The sequence below is a fragment of the Tamandua tetradactyla genome, chromosome 3 (assembly GCF_023851605.1).
Source record: "Tamandua tetradactyla isolate mTamTet1 chromosome 3, mTamTet1.pri, whole genome shotgun sequence".
Taxonomy (NCBI): Eukaryota; Metazoa; Chordata; class Mammalia; order Pilosa; family Myrmecophagidae; genus Tamandua; species Tamandua tetradactyla.
In genome coordinates this window covers 75,738,188-75,762,418 of record NC_135329.1, presented here as the reverse complement: position 1 = coordinate 75,762,418, position 24,231 = coordinate 75,738,188, and the positions used below count along the sequence as shown (strand labels likewise).

Sequence of the window (24,231 nt, the reverse complement as noted above, 5' to 3'; positions counted from 1 at the left end):
ATGTTAACTATTACTTTATCCATATTATTCTCCTCTTCTCTCTACAAGATACTGAGATTCTGAGACTATTTTCAAATCTTATTACTTTAGTTTTAGAATTTTTAGAATGTCTGCACTATGTTATGTTCATGGTGGATATTCTCAGAGTAGAAATCAGAATGATACCAACTGAAGGAGGAAGGAGCCCAGCTTAAGAACAAGGATCCTTGGTAAATAGACATATTATCATAAAAATTAGTATGGCATTTGAACTACAGAATGAGATTAATGTGTCAGAGTTTTCAGGACCTCGGTCTCTCCCATACAAGAGAAAATTACCACAAGTCATCTCACCTGAAAATCCTGCAACTGTTATTAAAAGTCTCCACAAAGGTTCCCGCTCAGGACTCACTTTTTATAATATCAAGATGTTTATATGCATACAAGGAGTCCATGTTGCATATTTCTCTTTACTCATACCAAGAGAATCTCAGAAAATGGGGACAGAGGAATGGGGGAGAAAGAGAGAGAGAAAGAGAGACTGAGAGAGACAGACAGAGATAGAGAGAGAGAGAGAGAGAGAGAGAGAGAGAGAGAGAGAGAGAGAGAGAGAGAGAGAGAGAGAGAGAGAGAGAGAGAGAGAGAGAGAGAGAAAGAAATAGAACCTGCCTCCTGGGAAAAAAAATTAGGATTTATGTACACCTCTATGATCTCAGGGATTTAGATCCTAGAGAATATTCACTGAGCCATTTCTTTTAAATCACAAACTCAGAAATTAGATGAAATGTTCTCCCATATGTCATTTTGGAAGAATGTAATTTCTTCTAAATCAGTGGAGGCAATGCCTCATCAAGTGTACTATTTAAAAAAAATTGTTGGAAATATAAAAATGGACTTACAAACCATGATAGCTACAGTCAAATACAAATGAAAAAATGAGCAAATATGCAACTATTCAGCTATGTTAGGTTAACATTTGTTATATTATTTTTTTCTTTTCTATGTATATATTTGCACACACACATGTGCACGTGTTTTACTATACAGACTACAAAAATACAGAGTACACATTCTGCTTTTATTTCACTTGATCTAAAATAATCATCACTGTCTTTGGAAAACGCTGATTTCTTTCACTGAAATTAATTTGTGTTTTCTTGTAATATGGGCACATTGATGTTCCAGGTTTATATCAATATAATTTAATAATCTATCCATATTTTCTTGAAGATGTTTCACTCTGTAAAACTATTGTGTGTTGGCTACCCCATGTGTTCCTCTGCACAAAAATATCACCCAGTTAGACCCACTTATGCTTTCCCTGTACTCCTGACCAGACTCCTTGCCAGACTCCTCACTTGTAACACACTAGGGGAAGGTTATCAAAGGTCATATAATTCTCTATCATACCCGGCATGACCTTGTTCCAGAATCCAAGGGAAATGAGATTTCTCTTAACTTCAGAATGAGAATTTTTCCTGATTGTTCTCACTATTTTATCAATGAATTTCCCTTCAACTTTTGAACAAATGACATACTTTTATTAGGCCATCCTCCTGCAGTTTGGGGATTGCTACTACCACTGTGGTACATTGACACTCATAACAATAATAAAAGGATTTGTATTTGTCAATAACAAAAAATACACAGGAAAATTCTTGTTTATTTAACTTTAATAACTTAAAATGAATTTGTTGAAACCCATGGTTTAGGATTAGACTTCAATGCAAACTGACACTAGACCTTGGAGTTTTAAACTCAACAAACATCCTTATATATTTTCTGTGTCTTTCTTCTACTGTTCCGTAATAGTGCCATTGCTGCAAGTTTTTATGCTACAAAATTGCATCACCACAAAATTTCATGTTATACTAGTGAAGACTAAAATGTATCCAAACCTAAAAAGTAACATTTCATTTCCTGATTAAGATACATGAGCTGGAACTCCAAGTTTTCTACTTGAATTGAAAAACATGAAAAGAGAAATGAATTGACCTGAAGCCAAATGCTCTTGTTTAATTTAATTAAAGTTTCTCTTTATTATTGATGAATTCCAGTCATTGTTCTTCTCAGGCATCAACGATCTTATAAGATAATAGTTTTGATGTTTATAACAGAAATAGTATATTTCAACAATTGAATCAGCAAAATGACATTTTCTAAGACATGAGAAATTTCAGGAAGTGCTAATAAACAATGGAAAGCTGAATCAACAGTCTAAATTCTGCTAATCTCTGTCACTAATGTCTGCCTCCATGAGTTTGGAGATAAAGACAGTGCAGGATTATAACTGGAGTAGTACTCAATGGGATGCAACTTAGGAATTGGTTGTTGACATATTCTCTGGTGTCATTGCAGTGGATGCATTTTCTTCTAATTCCTTAGGGATCAGTACATCACCAAATTCATTAGCTTCTTTTCAAAATTGAATTATAGAAAAAATGTATATTCACTTAGGTATATATGAACTATAGAGTTTGAAAAGAATAAAAAATTAGGAACAATCCAGAAATTGTTATTATCAATTACATTTCAAATTCCACAAATTTATAAAGGAGAAACTTGGCAAGCACTGCCATAACCAAGCAGTGATTGTGACATCACCATGATGTCATTTGAACATCATGTGTTCCTTACATGCTGGTGTGATGTGAGGGGAATGGCACTTTAATCCTGTGGTATTCTACCCCAAAACTCATAACCTCAGTTTAATCTCAGAAAATTATCAATTTATGAAATTATCATTCAGATTTAGGAACTTTCTATAAGAATTGTAGCTGGTGCTTCTTAAGATTATCAAGATCATGTAAAACAAGAAAAGAGGGAGAATCTGTCACAGACCAGAGGAGACTGGGGAGACATGGTAAGTAAATATAATGTTGTACACTGGATTGCATCCTGGAACAGAAATAGAATTAATGGAAAAATTGGTGGAATTGGTGGAATCCTAATAAAGTCTGGTATTTGATAATAGTAATGCACCACTGTTTCTTTGCTATTTTCATGTGTGATGATGATGAAAGATATATGTGGCTAACTGGAGGAAGGGTGTGTTGGAAATCACTGCATTATATTTGAAATTAATTTGTGTATCTGAAATTGTTCCAAATTAAAATATTTATTTTAAAACCATTAACATTCACCCTGAATAGGTTCCTTTAATCCACCCACCTCCAACACCAAAACCACCATCATCTTATGCCATGACACCATCATCTCTGACCTCAATGGTGTAAATATATAAGTAATTTCTCAATGTATTCTTTTGCCCTCAGTAGATCACACATTCACCAGTCTGCTTTTCAGTGCATATGGCTATGGGTGTATGGGGTAGTTAACGTTTCTGAGTTCTTAATTGCTAATTATATAGTAGCTCATTTAACATGCATGAAAACTCACATGGTGTTTCCAGATAATTCATCTGTTTCACAAATGAAGTAAACAAAACATCAGAGCATATTTTCTCAGGTCACAAAGTCATGATGTGGAGTTGCTGTGATTCAGATACCCTTCTCCCCATGCATAGAGATGCTGTAGAAATAGAGCAACGTAAGGACATACTTCAATCATAGTAATTATTTTAAGATTTGATTTATTACTTTCTTTAGGTATATCCTTACTGCACTTTTTACTTCCCCATCTAACATAGTGCAGCTCTGCATTGTAAGTATCTAGCTCAGAGCCCAGGTATATATTTAAGAAATGTGAAATGAATTCATGAAAATCAGCATCTGACATAATTTGCAAATCCAAAGTGTAATTTAGGAGGCAATTTTGTATGCATTAACTCACTTGTTTCTTGACATAGAAATGACACTAGCATGAGAGTCTAATACCTGCTTTGACATTGAATGTGATTTCCAAAAGAAAATACATTTCTGGATATTAGCATTATGGGAGCTACTGTGAGTATTCCAAGCCTGCATTGCTAATTAGAAGCAGAAAATGGACCATCCCCCATACCTTTAACTCTTCATGGTATTTATAACTGTCTATAACTCTCCATAAAATAAAGCACAATGAAAACTTTCTGCAAGTATAAGCCAATTACCAGTGGAAATACATAAATAAAGGCAGAATAATATTCAATGCTGGGTGAATATTATTCAATGCTGGGTGTTTGAAATTGCAATAAAATCATCTCCCTGGAGATGTGATTTAATCAAGAGTGGTTGTTAAGCTGAATTAGGTGATGATATGTCTCTACCCATGTGGGTGGGTCTTGATGAGTTTCTGGAGTCCTGTAAAAGGGGAAGTATTTTGGAGAAAGGAGATTTGGAGAGAGCAAAGAATGCTGCAGCACCACGAAGCAGAGAGTCCATGAGCCAGTGACCTTTGGAGATAAAGAAGGAAAATGCCTCCTGGGGAGCTTCACAAAACTGGAAGCCAGGAGAGAAACCTAACAGATGATGTCATGTTTGCCATGTGCCCTTTCAGCTGAGAGAGAAGCCCTGACTGTACCCGCTATGTGTCTTCTCCTTGAGAGAGAAAGCCTGAACTTCATCAGCCTTCTTGAACCAAGGTATCTTGACCATGGATACCTTTGATTGGACATTTCTATACACTTGTCTTAATTGGGACATTTTCTTGGCCTTAGAACCATAAACTAGCAACTTATTAAATTCCCCTCTTTTAAAAAGGCTATTCTGTTTCTGGTATATTGCATTTCAGCAGCTAGCAAACTAGAACAGATTTGGGAGGTTTCTCCTCATTTATGGATTTCCATTTCATATTTAACACTAATTCCACTTTTAATTCTGGTAACCAGCAAAACTGTTGCCATTGAGAAACTACCCAGACCACTCAGGGAGCAAATGGCACAAAAGGAATGCATGTGTTTTTCTAATTAGCTGATATCACTCATCTAAAGTCTTCTTATCCTGTACCAAAAGAAGACCCACAGAATTTTGCAGAAGTATTCAGCAGCATTTTTTTCAGTTTACAGATCCACAGGTGGTTGTGTACTGGTTGTTGTGGGGAACTCAACATTCAGTATACTCTGCTCATTTGATGGAGAAAACTTGTCAGGGACTAGAGGATGACCCAATCAGAAATAAGCTGACTTTCCACTACTCCAAATAATGAAGGTGCTAAGTCATGCTAAAGGCCCATTGATAGGGGTTGTTGACCGTAATACTTGAAGCTTACCCACAAAAGGTGAACTAACAGAAGTTGTAGAAGGGTACTGAGAAGATGGGTCAGTCCTCATTGATATCCATCAGTGGTTTGGTGAAACTTTCTCAAAACTCACTAGCATGGATCAGGGAAGATCAAAATCATGCTCTAGACTCAGCAAACTTGGTCTTGGCTCTTTTGCCACTATTCAAACTGAAGTTAGGGAAATGGTGGAAAGAGAGCAAAGACAGAATATTACTCATATCTTATCAGAAGCTCCTCTGTTTTGGGATGGTCTAGAGAAAAACAAAAAGGAAAAGAAGAAAGGTAAAATCATTCTACTAAAACTCTTTACTACAGGTAATAACCCCTACCCTGACCAATTATGAAGAGAAAAAAGGAAGAAGGGAAAACTGTTTGCTATTGCAAAAAGACAGAAGACAGAACATTTGAAGAGTGCTTATAGAAAGACACTCAAGGAGACTCAGGGAAAAAAGAAAATCCAGAAAACTAATGACTAAAATTTATATATATAAGGAAACTCAGAGTTGGGAACTGCTGATACTGGTATTACTTATGATGTTAAGTGCTACTTTCACTGCAATTTACTTAGGAATTTCTCACTTTGTATCTTCTGATAGATCAATACAAGGTGTTCATATTTCAAGTCAGTATTGCTTCTATGTACATGTTTCTTTTTCTTCACAATTCCCATATGGGTCCTCTGACTGTGGGATAGGTTTTATAATGTTTCTAATTTTCCTGCAAAACCTTTGGAGTGGGATTTGTTGCACAACATAAAGGCTACCATATTCTGTTCTCCACAAGGTTTTTGAGGAGCTCCTGGGAAGAAAAAGGCATATGATATGGTTACTACAGGCCTTCTGGAAAAAAAGGGAATACAGAAGAGAGTGAAAGTATCACACCAAGCTGGAAAAGAACTCAAAGTACAATGAAACTGGTGCATCTTTTGGGGCCCTAGAGAATGATACTGGGTTAATTCGAGATAATAGAACAACAACAACAAAAAACATTTCACCAAAAAGGTAGCATGGGCCTGTGTAAAATAGCTTAATTTGTTATGAACTCAATGATAAGAAATAAAACCAGTTATAAAAGGACTAGTAAAACAAAAAAAAGTAAAACAAAGATGCTCACTCCATAATACTTCCAGTAAAAAAAGAAGGTAAACTTAATTTAAGATAAAAAAAAGGAATGGTCAATCACTATTTGAATTTGTGTAAGATCTTACAGAAGTAAATAAATTTATTGTTGCATCAACCCCTGTAGTTCCTAATACTGCAACCATTTGTTGATATTCTAAGAAACTAAAGATAAATGCAAAAACTAATACTTTAGCTTTAGTATCTTCTTTGCTTCATAGAGGTGTAAGGTCTCACTAAGGAAATTACAATACTGCCACACTGGGGAACAATATGGAGGACATTTATTGTCAGTTGAAGATCACAAAATATTATAATCTAGGGGTCACCAATTTTTCAATTAAATAAAAATTATTTATCTTCATCATACATATTTGATAAGTCTGCTGATGGTTATATGCTCAAAATGAAGTGGCATGCCTAGGTTTCCATGCTATGGTAACTAAATAAATTTTGTAAGTTTCTATTTTTCTGAAATTCAGTCTGCATAAACCAAAGCTAATTCCAATTACTAGAGCTGCAGTTATTTTTCTGGACTTAAATAGATATAGATGTATATGATATAAATATATAGATACAGACACAGAAACAGTCATCAAAATAGATGTAGACAATATATGTATACATATATATAAAGTGTATATAGAATGTTGATATATATCTGTATATGTATATCTATCTTTCCATATATACATACATACATATACATATGCCTTTAGCAGATAGAAAAATATGCTGGAATGCAAAATCAGAGGTCCGTGTAGAAGAAACCTCTGAATAGTATCTTCCTACATCTTAAGATAAATGATTCATGACTATAATAATTAGCAATCAATGAATGTAACACCTCCAACCACTAGCAGATTAAAAAAGTAAACACATGATCACATAAATAATTTTAGGGGCAATTTCTGGTAAAATTCAACACCAGTACCTGATTAAAAAGTGGTTAGAGGGGGCAGTGCAGTGGTGGCTCAGTGACAGAATTCTTGCCTGCCCTGCAGGAGACCTGGATTTGATTTCTGGAGCCTGCCCATACCAAAAAAGAAAAAAAGTGGTTAGAGAATTAAAATTAGAAGTCAATTTCTTAATTTGATTAAATTGATTCACATAAATATATGAAAACTTCACACTTAATAGTGAAACAAATGATTTCTTTTTGAAAACACAAGATGATATTGCCAGCTTTCTTTTTTTTGACAGTCATTATACTGAAAGTTTTAAACAGCATGATTGGGTAAACATATTGGTACCTATAAGTATAGATAGATAGGAGGAGAATATTTATGGCAAAGCAAAAACAAACATTAAATCATTTTTTCATAGTATATGACATTTTACAGAAACAATTTAAAATAACACTTAGATAAGAGATTTCCAAGGTTGCTAAATAAATAAAAAATATATAAAAATTAATTGTATGTTTGCAAATGAGCATCCTAAAAATGAAAATTAAAAAAAATAAAATATTTATAATAGTATTAAATATAACAGATACCTGGAAAAAATCATAAGAAATAGTTTAATTTCTTTAAATATATGATTAAAAAAATATATTAAGGGGATTTAAATTGTACCTAGAGTTCTACTATATTTACAGGTTAAAGAGAATTAATGTTATAAATGTGACCATTCTTCCCAGATATATTTTATTCAATCCATTCAATTCCAATAAAAAATCAAATTGTTTTTATTATTATTGTTACTATTTTCCTTTGATTTGATAAAATATTCAGAGGAAAATGAAATCATAAGGCTTTGTTTGATTAAAAAATCAAGACTAGTTTAAATCTATGGTGTTCTCGGTTGCTAGCTGCCTGAATACAATATATCAGAAACAGAAGGCTTTTAAAAAGGGGAATTTAATAAGTTGCAAGTTCAGTTTATAGGCCATGGAAATGTCCCAATTAAGCAATTCTATAGAAATGTCCAATCTAAGGCATCCAGGGAAAAAGAGCTTGGTTCAAGGAGGCCATTGAAGTTCAGGGTTTCTCTCTCAAGTGGAAAGGCACATGGTGAGCATAGTCAGAATTTCTCTCTCATCTGGAAAGGCACATGGTGAACATGGTCATAGTTCCTCTCTCATCTGGAAGAGCACATGGTGAATATGGCATCATCTACTAGCTTCTTCTCCTGGCTTCCTGTTTCATGAAGCTCCCCAGGAGGCATTTTCATTCTTCATTTCCAAATTCTTTGTTTCTCATGACTATGTCATTCTGCTGTCTCAGAATCTCTACTTTCTCCAAAATGTTTCCTCTTTTATAGTATTCCCATAAACTAATCAAGACCCACCCGAATGGGTGGAGACATCCCACCCAATCCAGTTTAATAATCACTCTTGATTGAGTCACATCTCCAGGGGGATGATCTAATTATAGTCTCATACAGTACTGAATAGGGATTAAAGGAAATGGCTGCCTTTTTCAAAATGGAATTAGGATTAAAACATGGCTTTTTAGAGTACATACATCCTTTCAAACCAGCACATATGGTAAATAATTCAATGTGATATTGTTGTAAGGAACAATAAAGAGTGCAGTGGAACATGAGTCCAGAAATAGGCTTTGCTAAATTGACTGCTTTTTATTGGAGATTACACTGCAGATTTGTGGGGAAGGGTCATGCTTCTCAGTTAACACAGGTGGGATCATTGAATATCCTTATTGTGCCATATATCAAAATGATACAGCAACTAGAATAGTAATAAAATGACAAAGGGAAATACACACATGCTTAAACATAACTTTTATAAGCTAATGTGCCTCAGAATATGCTTCAGTATAGGAAAGGATTTTTTAAACAAGATATACATCTATGCACACAAATATGCATACATAAAATATTCTCCATAAAGAAAAGACTAATATATTAGCCTTCACTAGAATAACAAACTTCTATTTATAAAAATATATTGTAAGGCTTTGGTTTTTACATTCCAGACTCCTTCTCTTCCATGTTTCCTCACCAGCTGCTGACTGGCCCACAGTAAAGGCCATAGATCTGTTTTTATGTTTTGTTTTATGGCAGTATTTCACTTCAGTTACCAATTTCTATGTCACTAATCTACTGCTGCATAATAGAATATCTTAAAATCTTAATGAAAATATTAAATGTATGCTTCTTGATCATAAAACTTTAGGGGTGAGTTGATATTACTGTGTCACACTGTAGGTAAGGGGTCAGTGAGGATGGCCCACTCCATTTCTTCTGAGAGTAGTAGCATACCTGGAGTATGGTCTCTTATAATAATGGCAGAAGCAAAGGAGGGCAAGCAGAAATAAACAAGCACATTGCAAGTCTCTACTCATTTCATGTACACTAACATTCCCAGTTGAAAATGGAAGTTCAATTCTCCTGTGAAGTAAGCAGAGGGAAAAATATACATATTCAGAACAATAATCTAATCTAAATTGATATATTCATATTCATAAAAAACTCTATGCAACCATAAACTTGAAGGAAAAGCAGTTACATGATCATAATGATGAACATTGTGGGAAAGAAACAAGTCCCAGCTACAATGACATTTTTCTCTTTAGCAAAACCTAAGAGTCATTACTGTATCTAAGCTTACAGGAATAAAAACAAACCAAAAGGAGCAACCCCCTTCTTTTTGCCCTTGTTTTACATTCACATGCTGGTACCCTACATTAGTGACACCTAAAACTTTGAATTTTGAATAAGAACATTATCCAATACAGCCTAGACCAAGTGTATACTTCTTTTGATCTGGTATTAATTTTGTTATCACCAGAGCAAATTAGAGACATGGATTCAAGTTCAGTTCATTTATGTGTGAGGTGAAACCAAAAATTATTTCAACATATTTAAAGTGTTGAAAGAAAAAATCTGTCAATCAAGAATTCTATGCCCCATAAAACTCTCCTTCAAAAAAGAGGAAGAAATGAAAGCATTCCTAAGTAAATGAAAGCTGAGGGAGCTTTTCACCCCTACCTCTGTCCTACAAAAACACTAAAATGAGTTCTTCAGATTAAAAGGAAAGGAAAAATAGATGGGAAATTGAAGCTATTTGAAGAAATAGAGATCTCTAATAAAGGGAGATGCATGAGTTAATATGAATGTCAGTATTATTGTACTTTTAGTTAGTAAGTCCTTCATTTTACTTTTTATATTATTATAATACAGTTACATAAAATATTATAAATCTTTGTTCTTGAACATACGGTCTATAAAGATAAATTGCATGATAGAAACAACATGAAAAAGGGCAGACAGGTATGAAAGCATGACTTATATATGCTATTGAAGTAAGAATGGTATTGCTTCCAACAAGTTTATTATAAGTTTATTATATTAACAATGAGCCCCATTGCCATGACCAGTGCAGCTCAGTTCTGGGACTAAAGGGAGGTGGGAGGCAAGGGGAAATTGGGAAAGAAGCACAAGAGACAAAGATATAGGTAAAGCTTGGACCAGGTGGAACTCTGAGCTCATATGGAGACTCAAAGAACCCCGATAAGTTCAGCACAGTGTATTTTATATGATTGTGAGGTAAAGTTGAAAATGTAACTAAAGAATGAGGAAGGAGGAAGCACGAGCTGAACCAGCTGCTTCCATGTGATGAGATTAGTCAAAATTTACTCATGTTTCCCAAGGGCTCCTTCTGCCCCAGACTCAAGCAGTTTTGCAGCATTTTAGTTTTCTCAGGACATCAGTTGTCTATTTCCACAGAGAAAGAAACACAAGAGACAGAGATGTAGTTAAAGCTGGAACCAGGTGGTAATCTGAGCTCAGATGGAGACTCAAAGACTCTGAGATGTTCAGCACTGTTTATTTTATAGGGCTATGAGATAAAGAAAGTAAAAAAAATGTAACTAAAGAATGGGGAAGGAGGAAGCTTGGGCTGAACCACCTGCTTCCTTGTGACTGGATGAGTTAAAAAGTCTCACAGACTCAAGCACCTTTGCAACACTTAAGTGATTTCAGGACATCAGATGTCTTTTCCCACAAAGGCAGCTTTGTTATATCTCTGCAGTGAGCATGTGACCTCTGTCTTATCCACAGTTAATACCTTATGATACCCTCAAACAAGTTATCTAAAACATACCCAAAAGGAATGAGAAATTATGCAAGATAGTTCACTACAAAAGGTCAACTAGGTATAAATAGAGTCAGTAATATTGGAAATGAAGGACAATGAAGACATAAGACATAGAAAAAATGAACAGCAAAACATTAGAAGTAAGTCATGACTTATCAATAATGTTTAAAATGCAAATTTATTAAACTTTCCATTTACTAAAGAACAGGGTTTGTCAGAATGGATTAAGAAAAAGAAATCATGCTCTAACTCTATGCTGTCTACAGGAGAGTCACTTTAGTTCCAAAGACAAATAAGGTGAACAGGAAAAGATGGTAAAAGATATTCCATAAAAATATTAACCAAAAGAGAGCTGACATAGATAAACTCACATCAGACAAAATACACTTTAAGTCACAGTTGCTACAAGACACTTTATATTACATATTACAATATATAATCATTAATTATATGTTAAATAGAGGGTTGAATCATTAAAAATATATAACATTTTAAAAATATATTGCCTAACAAGAGAGTTCCAAAAGATAGCAAGTGAACATTGACATAACTTAAGGGAGAAATAAGCAATTCTCAGTAATAGCAGGAGACTTCAATGTGTCAATTTCAATAGAGATTAAACTATCTAGACAGATAATCAATAGGGAAATAGAGGATTTGAACATCACTATAAATAAACTAGACCTAACAGGTATATATAAAACTCTCCACACATGAACATCAGAAAACTCATTCTTCTCAAGTGTATAGAAATCATTCTCCAGGATATATCCTATACTAAGTCTCAAAGCAAATCTCAATCAAAGTTTTGAATCATACCATGTATTTTCTAAGACTAAAATGAAATGAAGCTGGAAATCAATGAGAGAAGGTTAACTGGAAAATACTAAATGTGTGAAAATTAAAGAGAACACTATTCAACATCAAATAGGTCAAAGAAGAAATCACAATTGGAAGTTGAATATGAATATAGATGAATGAAAATGAAAACACAACACACTGAAGTGTATGGGATCTAACAAAGGCAGCAATCAGAGGGAAATTTAGGCTTTAATATCGCCACTTGAAAAAAAAAACGCATAGAAGATACAACTGACTAAAATTAGAAATGAAAGTAAATCATTGTTAGTGATCTAACAGAAATAAAAAAGATAAGAGAGTATTATGAATAGTAATACAGCACCAGCTAATTTTATTATCTATGAAAAATGGAGAATTCCTTGAAACACACAAATTTTCTAAACTGACTCAAAAAGAGAGAAAATTTCAACAAAACAACAACAAGTAAACATAATGAATCAGTAACCATAAACTTCCCAACTAAGAAAAAACTGTAACAGATCGATTATTACACTGGTAAATTCTAACAAGCATTCAGATCAGAATTAATCCCAATCCTCAAATTTTCTAAAAAATTAAGGGGAGGGAACACTTTCTAATTCATACTTTAATGCCAGCATAGTCTTATCAGAGTCAGATAAAGACATTTTAGGAAAAGTGTCCGGCGCCGTCTCGCTCAGCTTCTGATCCCCGGCCGGCGGAGGGAACAGGAGGGAGAGAGAGACAGACACAGACAAACCGACTCAAGTGACAGACACGGGTTCGAGACACGCTACAGTTGTGAGCACAGACCTTTACTGGAGCTAAGCTTGCAAGCTCTGTTACAAATTCCGCGCGGGACAGAATACCCCGCGGGGGAACAACCTCTATGCGGCCGTCAGGTACGGCTCCCTATGGGTCGTCTCCACCCACCCTGTCCGGGTAACCTCTTATATACTGTGCCCAAACCCAATAGGTTAGTGCCACGTATACAGAGGTGATTGGAAGATAGGGTTGGTGGGCGCGTGCGTCATACGCGGAAACAGGATGCGGGCGCCATCTTGACTCACTCGATGGGCGGGGGGAACTCTAGAGCAGGCCGCAGCGTGTCCACTAGGCCAGACCCGGGAGGCGGCTCTCCACATCTCCCCTTTTTTTATTTATTTTGACCCAGTGTCTCCATTGATGAGTGTGCTCCCGTGGGCCTGAGTGGCCCACTACATGTTTTGGTGCTTTGGGGAGTCTGGACTAGGCTTGCTAGGCACCAACCAGAATGCCACCTCATATAGAGACCGGAGAGCCCGTGAGCTGGAAACCACGTGACTCTCCCTGCAGTGCTTCACCTCGCAACTGGGTTATGAGGGGGGGCAGGAGAGCGGCAACCAGAATCGAGAGTGTCGCTAGGTGTCTCTGTGCAATGGCTGGAGTCTAGTCTGGCCAGGACTGCGACTTCGCCTAAGAGATCAGCCTACGACCAAAATTATGACTGCTGGTGCCGCCTTTTATACCCGGGACACAGCCATGGGCCTTGCAGCGGGTCTTGCTTTCGAGCGTCCCGCCCTGAGTGGCCGGGATGGGTCATACGGTGAAATGGGGGACTGGGCAGCAGGGCGGTCGTTGTCAGGAGCACCAGGGGCGAGTGACATAGCCAACATGGTAGTAACACGCAATTGCTGCTGTGTCTGGAACAAGCGTTCTAACAAGCATTTAACAGTGACTAATCCCACTAATAGTCCCACCGCTACGAGAATCCAAGTAGTCAAATTGGGCCAAGAGAACCAAGAGGTGACTCGGTTCCACAGACTTTGTACAGTCTCGCCCAGTTTGGAAAGGTCGAAGGCAACGGGGGTTAACTTGATCTTCCCAAGCACTTTAAGGTCTGATTCCACCTGTTGGGAGAGCGGGGGGTATTAAAACTGGTCCCCCTTCTAAACAGTCGAAGGGTGACCGGCGTTTTCGTTGCCATCTCGTCAGTCGCCGCCGTCATCAGCAGAGTTGGAGGCCTGATCTGATGGTTCAGGTTGAAGGCTTGTTGGTTTTTTGGGCAACAGCTCCTTGGCCTCCTCGGGTGATGTCACGGTTCTCACCAGTCTTTCCGGAACCCACACTGGTTGACGTCCTGGCTCCTGGGGAAAAACACAAACAGAGCCTCTGGCCCAGCTGAGCACGGGGTCAGGGCCTTGCCACTGTCCCGACAGGACATCCTTCCATCGGACTAGACCTCTATGTGGAGGACTCGGAGTGGTGTGTTGAAGGGCAGGTGTCATTCCCTGTGAATTTTCATTTAAAAAATTGTACGTAAACAAGGCTATAGACAGTTGAGCCTTTGGGGACAGGCCGTGACCTATTCCCCCTTTCTGTTTCTTTAGTAAGTCTTTGAGAGACCTGTGAGCTCTCTCAATGACTCCTTGTCCTTGAGGGTTGTAAGGGATGCCATGTTTTAATTGTACTTCCATATTATCACAAAATTTTTGGAAGGTTCTACTGGTGTAAGCAGGTCCATTATCTGTCTTTAATATTTTTGGCTTACCCCACGCTGCCCAAGCGGCAAGGCAGTGTGCAATGACTTGGTGGACTTTTTCTCCTGTCTCAGCAGAGGCAAATAATATCTGAGAACATGTGTCTACTGACACATGCAGGTATTTAATTTTACCATACTCTGAATGATGAGTGACATCCATTTGCCAAATGTCTCCTGGGATGAGGCCCTTAGGGTTAACTCCAACCGAAGGGACTGCTCTTTGTTCTGCACAATCCCTGCAGGCTCGGACTATATCTCTAGCCGCTGCACGCGGAATACTAAACCGCTTAGCTAGGGTACCTGCATTGATATGAAATTTGGCATGGAACTCTCGGGCTTGCTGATATGGTGTCAGCGCGGGGAAGACGTGTGGCTGTCGAGTGGCCACATCTACTATGTGATTTCCTTGTGTCATGGGACCAGGCAGGCCTGTATGGGCCCTAATATGAGTTGTGTAAAAGGGATGTTGTCTAGCACGTATTGTCTCTTGAAGCTCGAGAAAGAATGTGCTCACTGTGGAGGAACATTTTATAATGCCCACAGTTTCTAAAATTTGTAGAGAATTTACGACATAAATGGAATCAGAGATAATATTCAGGGGGCCAGGAAACTCTTTCAGGACTGTAATAATGACTTGCAATTCAACCCACTGAGGTTTTTGTGATTGAAAAAATACTGTTTTGGGAGTGTCCCCTTCCACACAATACGCCCCTGTACCGGAGCTGGAGCCATCCGTGTACACGGTGAGGGCGCTCGCTAGTGGCTTAGGCGAAGTCACTTTGGGAAAGATCACTGGATGTCGGGTAACAAATTGTAAGAGGGGGTCTTTAGGGTATTGACTGTCAATACATCCCAAAAAGGTGCACCGGAGAACGGCCCATTGATCTATGCACCCGGTAAGTACTTCAATTTGCTGGAGAGAGTAAGGCACCCTGAGGTTTTTGGGTGGTTGGCCAAAATGTTGTATGGCCTTCTTGATGGCTTCTAGGGCTAGTTCTGCAACTGCGGTAGGGTAATGCTCTAAAATCTTTTTTGGAGAAACTCCGGGATGGATCCAGAGTAATGGTCCCTGTTGCCACAGCACCGCCGTGGGCTGTGACTCTGTTGGCAGCAGGCAGGCTTCAAAAGGCTCGTTGGGATTTATTCTCTTTAAAGCGGCGCTGCTGAGTGCCTGTTCTACTCGGTATAGTGCTTGCCTCGCCTCGGGGGTGAAGTGCCAGGGTGAAGTTATGTTCGAATCTCCTTTTAGTAAGTTAAATAAAGGCATTAATTCGGCATTGGGTAATTTTAGATACGGGCGAATCCAATTTATATCCCCCATGAGTTTTTGCAAGTCATTGAGGGTGTGTATGTTATCTAGCCTGAGAGACACCTTTTGGGGGGAGACATGAGTAGGCGTAAGTTTGGTCCCCAGGAAGGTGGCGATCTCTGTCATTTGGATCTTTTCAGGGGCTACTTCTAAGTGGGCTTTTCTAAGTGTAAGGACTAGGTGTGACAGAACTGTCTCAAGGAGATCTGTATCTTCATGAGTCAGCAGGATGTCATCCATATAATGAAGGATTTTTACTTGGGGGAACTGTCGCCGAGTATCGGCCAGCTTTGTAGCAACATACAGTTGGCACATGGTAGGGCTATTAGTCATGCCCTGGGGCAGGACTGTCCACTCAAAACGGTGACAGGGCTCCTCTTGATTTAGAGAGGGCACAGTAAAAGCAAATTTTGGGGTATCCTCAGGGTGAAGTGGGATAGAAAAGAAGCAGTCTTTGATGTCTAAGATGAAAATAGGCCAATGCTCTGGCAGAGCTGAGAGAAGGGGCAACCCCATCTGAACAGGTCCTAAGGACTCCATGCAATTATTAATGGCTCTTAAATCATGTAACAATCTCCATCTGCCTGATTTTTTCTTTATGACAAAAATAGGGGTGTTCCAAGGTGATGTGGAGGGAATGATGTGGCCCTTTTTTAGCTGATCTGACACTAGAGTGTGTAATGCTGAGAGTTTTTCCTGTGATAAGGGCCACTGAGGCACCCAGACTGGAGTCTTAGTTTTCCACCTTAGTTTTATAGGTGTGGGTGGGAATCTCTCCTCAGTGGCCCCTAGGAAAAACCCAGGCCTCGTCTGTCAGAATTGGAGACAGCTTGTATAGGCCTTGCGCGCCCCTGCAATGAGGCTCCTAAGCCTTTGCCAGGGACATATCCCATTCCTTTTAACAAGCGCTTAGAGGTTGGGGAACAGCCGCTGGTCAAAGTAACGTCCATCTGGGTTAGAATGTCTCTTCCCCACAAAGAAATGGGCAGGGCTAACACATAAGGCTGAAAACTACCTTGATGTCCTTCCTCATCTGCCCATTGAAGGGCAGCAGCACTCAGCATGGGTGCTGAGACCTGGCCTATTCCTCTAATGGTGTCCTCCGCCTTGCACGTCGGCCAGGCGGAGGGCCATTCCTGTTGTCTTATGATCGACCGATCGGCCCCGGTATCTAGCAGGCCCATGAAGGGTCTGCCTTGTACCTTAATAGTCAGCATGGGTCGAGACTCCAGAGACATATGGAGGCCCTCAAAAACTTCTCCAGAAGACCCAAATCCCTTATCTCTTCTCTGTCTGGGTCTGCTCGGAAAGGATGTATGTAAGCTGGGCAAGAGCAGAAGCTGTGCCAGCTTATCACCTTTTGCGATGACCAGAGTACCCTGCTGAGACTGTACCATAACTTGGGCGTAACCTGTAAAATCTGAATCTACAATGCCTGGTATAACTGTTAGTCCTTTCAGGGCTGTGGATGCCCTCCCTATTATAAGCCCAACAGTCTTCGTTGGTAAGGGCCCTTTAAAGGAGGTCCCTATCAACTGGACACCCATGGAGGGGGTCAGTACGAGTCTGGAGGTGGCACAGAGGTCCAGTCCTGCTGATCCAGGGGATGCGCGAATTTGAACGGGTGTTGTGTCGCCGGATGGCATGCAGGGGGGTCCACCGAAAGGGTGGACCCCCTCTGCCCGTTTTTTGGGTCCTGTTCAGGACGGCCAGAAAGGCGCACACCCTGCGCATTGAAGGCTGACCTACAGTCTTCTGCGCGATGGGGTCCCTTGTGGCAACGGCCACATAGCCTGGTTACCGCACACGGTCTATCAAATTGTTGGGTAGCAGGCGGTTGGCCTTTATTGGGACAGTTTCTTTTAATGTGTCCCGACTGGCCACAATGATAGCATCCCTTTGGTCTTGTTCCTAAGTCTTTGGGTTTCTTTGTAGCTACTTGTAAGGAGCTGGCTAGCATGGCAGCTAGACCTGCATTGGTTAACGGGCTACCAGCATCTCTACAGAGCCGAACCCAATCCGTCAGGCTTTTTCCCCTGTTTTGTACTAGGATGACTTTACATTCCTTGTTGCACTGCTCAAATATCATTTGTTTAACTACAGTCTCTGCCACTCCTGGATCTGAGAAAATTCTCTCAGCCGCAGTTTGCATTTTGGCTACAAAATCCACGAAGGGTTCTGTGGGGCCCTGATGTATGTTGCTGAGTGAGGCTTGAGCCTCTCCCTCACCTGTCAGCTTTTTCCAGGCTCCTACGAAACAACGGAAAATCTGGGCGTAGACTTCTTGAGGGAACCCTGTTTGATTCTGGGAGTGGGCACCTTTCCCCAATAGCATATCTGCATTCCATCCGCCATGTCTCCCCGCTGCGTTTTTCGCAGCTTGCTCCTCCGCTAACTCTTCGAACCATGCTTTCCAATCTATGTATCGGCCCTGGGGCAAGCAAGCACGGGCCAGCTGATATATATCTGCGGGCGTATGATTCAGGGTGGAAAGGTTTTCAACCATATTCAAGGTAAGAGGAGCATTGGGGCCATACTGATGGACAGCTTGCCTCAATTCCCTTAAAATTTTGTAATCATATGGCTCATACTGGTTATTACCTTGGGGATTGACAATAACCGGGTACATCTCTGAGACTGGTTCTGGCTTAAGCGGCTGGTAACCACCCATCATACCGAAAGGTCTAAAGGCTGAAAAGGGGTTCCATTTCCAGAAATGTCTCCCTCCATCACTTGGTGACGTAAGGTCTCGAGGGCTCGCGTACGCAGGCGGGGGGTACGGCTGTAACTGCCCTTCCCATGACCAGCCTGCAGGGGGCTCCGGATCTCGCAATGGAGGGCAGACGGAATTACCTGATGCTGCCACTCGAGGGAGCCCTTGCTTACCATCCACCGGAAGGCGCCGCGTCTCTAGGGGCGCAGCGGTAGGCGCGGGCGGGGCGGAGGGCAGCGGGGGCGAGACCGGGAGCCCCTCCAGATCGATCAGCAGAGGTGCGCCTGCACTCTCGGCCTCGTCACCATCTGACTCTGAGTCAGAGTCGTCTGAACTAGCGCCAGACTCTGGCGGCTTACAAGTGGGCGGCTCACTTTCACAGGAGCCGTCCGCTGATGAAGCCGACCGAGTCTCTTGAAGCGCGTGCCGCGCCTGTAGCAGGGCAGGGGATGGACTAAGGCCCGTAGCTTCTGTCTCAAGACAGGCACGGACGGTCTCCCAGATGGGGACTAGGATCGGGTCCATGCATAGGCCCGTCCGGCGCGCCCGATTTATGTCGTTACCAAGTTTTATCCAAGAAGGCAAGCTGAGGCTACCGGAATGGGCGAACCAAGGGGCAAAGGTAGCAACATCGTCAAGGAACCGCAGGAGGGAACTCTTCTTAACTGAGATGCCCCGCTGCTTCAAAAGGGTCTTTAAGGGAGCTAACAAAGGTGAACTTCCGGACTGCCCCATGTTTGCAGTCGGCACTGTACTTTAATCACTCGGAGAGCTCTTCCGAGTCCCCGGGGCTACCTGAAAGCCCACGGGCCTTAACTCTCACGTAATAAGAAGTACTCACCTTCTCGCGGTGATCAGGCGCGGGAAGTCCGCTGCGAGCTCAGGATGCACGTCCTTCTCAGTTCAAGAAGAGACAGTACGGCTCTCCTTGCAGAAGAGGTGTCGAGAGAGGAGGGTCCCCGTACGGGCCACCACTTGTCCGGCGCCGTCTCGCTCAGCTTCTGATCCCCGGCCGGCGGAGGGAACAGGAGGGAGAGAGAGACAGACACAGACAAACCGACTCAAGTGACAGACACGGGTTCGAGACACGCTGCAGTTGTGAGCACAGACCTTTACTGGAGCTAAGCTTGCAAGCTCTGTTACAAATTCCGCGCGGGACAGAATACCCCGCGGGGGAACAACCTCTATGCGGCCGTCAGGTACGGCTCCCTATGGGTCGTCTCCACCCACCCTGTCCGGGTAACCTCTTATATACTGTGCCCAAACCCAATAGGTTAGTGCCACGTATACAGAGGTGATTGGAAGATAGGGTTGGTGGGTGCGTGCGTCATACGCGGAAACAGGATGCGGGCGCCATCTTGACTCACTCGATGGGCGGGGGGAACTCTAGAGCAGGCCGCAGCGTGTCCACTAGGCCAGACCCGGGAGGCGGCTCTCCACAGAAAAGAAAATGTCTACCAATACCCCTTATGAATATGATTTAAAAATAATAAAAAAAATACTTGAAAATTGAACCCAAGAACATATTCAATGTATTATGCACATATGACCAAGTGAGATTTATCCCAAGAATACAATGGTGAGTCAACATAATAAAATCAATCATTATAACATATCACATTAATAAAAATGAAGGGAGGAAAACTAAAAAAATACATGATCATTTGAACTGTTGCAAAAAGGCATTTGACAAAATTCAGCATCCTCTCATGATAAAGAAACTCAAGAAAACTACCTCAATGTGATGATGGTCATCTGTAAAAACCTCACCATTAATATCATATTCCATGGTGAAAAATTGAAAGCTTTCCCTCTAAGACTGAAAACAAGTCAAGAATGCCTTACTTTTACCACTGCTAATCAGTGTCATGCTAGACTCCCTGGACAGAGGGTTCTAATTTGCTAGCTACCAGAATGCAATATGCAGGAAACAGAATGGCTTTTAAAAGGGGGAATTTAGTAAGTTGCTAGTTTACAGTTCTAAGGCTGAGAAAGTGTTCCAATTAAAGTAAGTCTACAGAAATGTCCAATCTAAGGCATCCAGGGAAAGATACCTTGGTTCAAGAAGGTCAATGAAGGTCACGGTTTCTCTGTTAAGTGAGAAGGAACATGGTGAACACAGTCAGGGCTTCTCTCTCAGCTGGAAGTGCACATGGCAAACACAGCATCATCTGCTAGCTTTCTCTCCTGGCTTCCAGTTTCATGAAGCTCCCTGGGAGACATTTTCCTTCTTCATTTCCAAAGATTGCTGGCTCATGGACTCTCTGCATCATGGTGCTGCAGCATTCTCTGTTCTCTCCAAATCTCCTTCATTCTTCAAAATGTTTCTTCTTTTATAGGACTCCAGAAACTTCTCAAGACCCACCCAAATACGTGGAGACATGTCATCATCTAATCCAGTTTAACAACCACTCTTTATTAAATCACATCTTCAGTGAGATGATCTGATTATGGTTTCAAACATACAGTATAGAATAGGGATTATTCTACCTTTATGAAATGGGATTTTGATTAAAACATGGCTTTTCTAGGGTACACACATCCTTTCAAACCAGTACACAGAGTAATTAGGCAAATATGGTTTGATTAGATTTTATTTGTTTATATAAAGTTTATTTGCTCCCTGTATATTATGACAACAAAAAATAAAAATTAGAAACCTGATGCTTCAGAAATAAATATAATTTTTAATTTTTTATTATGACAAATTCAAGAGATCTATCTATGGGCGGGCCGCGGTGGCTCAGCGGGCAAAGTGCTTGCCTGCTATGCCGGAGGACCTCGGTTCGATTCCCGGCCCCAGCCCATGTAACAAAAACGGAGAAACAGAATACAATAAAACAAGAAAATGTTTAAAAATGTTTCCCTTTCTTCCTTCCTTCCTTCCTTCTATCCTTCCTTCCTTCTCTCTGTCTTTCCTTTAAAAAAAAAAAAAAAAAAAAAAAAAAAGAGATCTATCTATGTTGACAGATATCAGGATTTTATATATGGAGAGAGGCCATCTCAATGATTCTAAAAGAGAGCTACTGGAGCTAAGAAACACATTCATCAAAATTGCAGGATACAAGATCAATGTGGAAAAATTGGTTGCTTTTGTATATACTAGCAATGAACCATATGAAAATGAAACAAGGAAATAACTTTATTTACATCACCTTCTAAAAAGAATAAAATATCTAGTAGTAAATTTAACCAAGAAGGAGAAAGACATGTACTGTGGGAAAAAAAAACATTGCTGAAAGAAAAGAAAGACCTAATGAATGGAAAGGCATATTATGCTCACAGATTACAGGCATAATATTCTTAAATTGTCAGTACTATCCAAAGAGATCTAAAGATTCAGGATAATTCCTATCAAAACCCAAGCAGCTAAAAATTCTCAAATTCATGTGGAATTGCTGCCCAATCAATAAGCAGATCTATACAGTAGAGGTGAGTTCACCAGTGGAGTCAAGACTAGATCCATTGAACCAGATGTTTCAGCTGATATTGGCAGAGCTGCCCAGTTAACCTAGATTAATCCATACCAAATTATGCTGCTATAAAATGTAAAGTTTGTTCAAGAATACTTATTCATTTTTATTATTCTTAAGAATAATAAAATACTAGTGTTGCAGAGCATTGAAATTTTGCTATTTTAGTTATGCATCAATAGCAAATTATCAATAGCAAAGTTATACAAAACTCAAGATTGTCATGAATAACAAATTCAAGCTATAGATAGTGATTCCTAAAGCGTTCAGTTTTTTAATTTTATTTTTGTTGTCTTAATGTATAGAGGGCAAATACAGTTTGTAATAGCAAATGAAATTTAACTAAATCATACTTGTATTTTATAATGTATTATTGAATGTCTAAATGTTTATTAGCTCTTAGTTTATTATATTTTACTATGATCTATCTTCATTCATGATAAGATGCACATTTTCAAATTATCACCATAAACCCATTCTCTGAATGATTTCAAAAGAACAGAAGGTTTCCCTGGATAACCTTATGTTTATGCACACTAACTCAAAAGTCTTTACATACAAAACTCTGAGTCTAGAGACAATTTAAATGTCCCAGGCTTTAATTGTTACTTATGATTTCACAGTAAATTTATACATCTTTAGACAGATGTTGAGTGATCAGTCAACTGGGAGTTACATTAGATACAGTTATTGCTTTGTTATTTGAAATTGAACTTTGAATAATTAAAATGACTGGAAGTCTTGGGTGATTGCCCAGGTGGTTCTTGAAAATGAATAAGTACATCTTGAACAAACTTTGCATTTTGTAACAAAGTAATTTGGCATGGATTAATTTATGGATTGTTGCCTTCACATCTTTGTTCCTGAGGCTATAGATCAGAGGGTTCAGCATAGGAATGATCACTGTGATCACTGTGTAAAAGACAGAGGCCACCTTGACCATGAGCCATGAGCTTTTATAGTTAAGAACACAGTAGAGAAAAAGGATAGTTCCATGGAAGATGGTAATGGCAGTTAGGTGCAAGACACATGTGGAAAAGGCTTTATGGTGCCTCCCCAGGTGAAGTCATCTTCATGACAGTGATGAAAATGAAAGAATAGGAAATAAGAATGATCATCAAGCTGCTGATTTCATTGAATGTGGCAGTCACTAAAATAATCATCTGGCTAGTGTAGGGGTCAGAGCAGGACACAGCCACAATTGCAGCATGTTCACAGACAAAGTTATTTGTGATATTATTCCCTATGAAGATAATTCCAATAAATAGTAGGTAAGTATTAGGGAGCACACTATACCCCAGGAGTATGAGGAAGCAACCAAGAAACAACACAGCTTCTGGGACATTGCAACAGTGTAGAGCAGAGGGTTACAAACTGCCACAAAATGGTCATAGGCCATCACTGTCAACATGAATGTTCCTGTCACTACACAAATGCATGCAAAGAACTGCATGATGCACCCTGTGAAGGAGATGGTTCCATCTTCCACAACCAAGTTTTCTAAAAGTTTAGGTGTAACAACTGTGGAGTAATAGAAGTCAACAAAGATCAAATGGCTCATGAAAAAGTACATGGGGGTCTGAAGTTTAGGATTGATACTAATGATGACAATCATGCTCAGATTTCCCACCACAGTGATTGTGTAGATGGTCAGGAATCAAAAGAAGAGGTGCATCTGTAGGTTTGGGTATTCTGAGAACCCCAAGAGGATGAATGTGGATCCAGCACTCTGATTTCCTTGGTTCCTGTGGACAAAATAGGAAAGTTGATCCAGAGAAACAAAAGTTGAATTAAGCCAATAAAATGAGGACCTTTGAAAGGTATAGTATGTCTCCATAAATAATGTTGTTGTGAACATTTGGTGGCACTGTTGCATTATTTCAAAAGTTAGAATATATTAAGGACACAAGTCTACAGAGAATAAGATTTGTACTACTGGATTAATGAAGATGGACATTATGAGTAGATTCTACTATATTTTAAATAATCAGACTTAATATCACCATAAGCAGATGGCTTCCTGAGAACAGCCAATCTGGCTTTGCATGAATCTGAGTTTATTGAAAAGTACCTGTAT

General features: G+C 39.7%; 1 pseudogene; it reads right to left on the bottom strand.

The window, feature by feature from the left end:
- Window positions 1-22,815: 22,815 nt before the first annotated feature.
- LOC143675645 (olfactory receptor 5D13-like) lies at window positions 22,816-24,030 on the bottom strand (annotated as a pseudogene).
- Window positions 24,031-24,231: the final 201 nt, after the last annotated feature.